Raw genomic sequence first — 1,026 nt, forward strand, 5'->3', positions numbered from 1 at the left:
ATATATATATATACACACACACACATACAAATAGCCATTAGTATACTCTTTGTGATTATACTCTGCATGCACTCTTGCACATACATATATGCACAGATTGCGTATGTGTATGTATCCGTATAGATCTTTTCAAATGGGCTACACATTTTATATATTAAGAAAAGCAGGGTAGTCAGGATTGGATACAAACTATTTAGCGCTTTCATGTATTCATCGTGAATGCTTTCTTAGAGATAATCCTTACGTTTGAATGAGAGTGAGTTAAAAGAAATCGGGAGTTAAAACAAATTCAACTCCGTATTTTTTCAATTTACTGACGTATATACGAGGGTGTGCTGAAAACTTCCTGGCTTTAAGGGTGCCGCAAAAGGCCCAACGTTCCAAGTTCTTTTACAGGTCTTAGAAAAACTGAAGGACCGCTGTAATAAGTGTGTGAATCTGAGAGATTATGTTGAATAAAATCATAATTAACTGATCCTACCGTATTTTCTTTTACCCAAAGCCAGGAGCTTTTCAGCACCAAATCGCATATGAAGAAAAAAAAAAGGTATGATTTCTCTACAAGAAATTATTCATGATGAATCTGTAGTGGCGTCGAAAACGGTAAATAAATAGTTTCTGTCCAAATCCTGACTTCCTTCTTTTTTAATGCACGTGTTAATCCGAGTACTGAACACGAATCTTAATCATTTCGAAAGTAATGTTTTATTTAGATGTGTGTATATATATATATATATATATATATATATACACACGCATACATACATACAGATGTATATGTGATATAATTGTGTGTGTATGTATATATATATATATATATATATATACACATTCGTATTTATGCGTATATATATGCAATATATATATACAGTATAAGATGTACATATATAGGCATAACTACAGATGTGTATCACCCCAAAAGTATCCATTTTTCTGGAAGTTATGAGTCAACAATTTTTTAAAAAATTATAATATAATATATATATATAATATAATATATAATGTAATGATGATAATAATAATAAT

This window comes from Octopus bimaculoides, chromosome 20, assembly GCF_001194135.2.
Source record: "Octopus bimaculoides isolate UCB-OBI-ISO-001 chromosome 20, ASM119413v2, whole genome shotgun sequence".
Classification (NCBI taxonomy): Eukaryota; Metazoa; Mollusca; class Cephalopoda; order Octopoda; family Octopodidae; genus Octopus; species Octopus bimaculoides.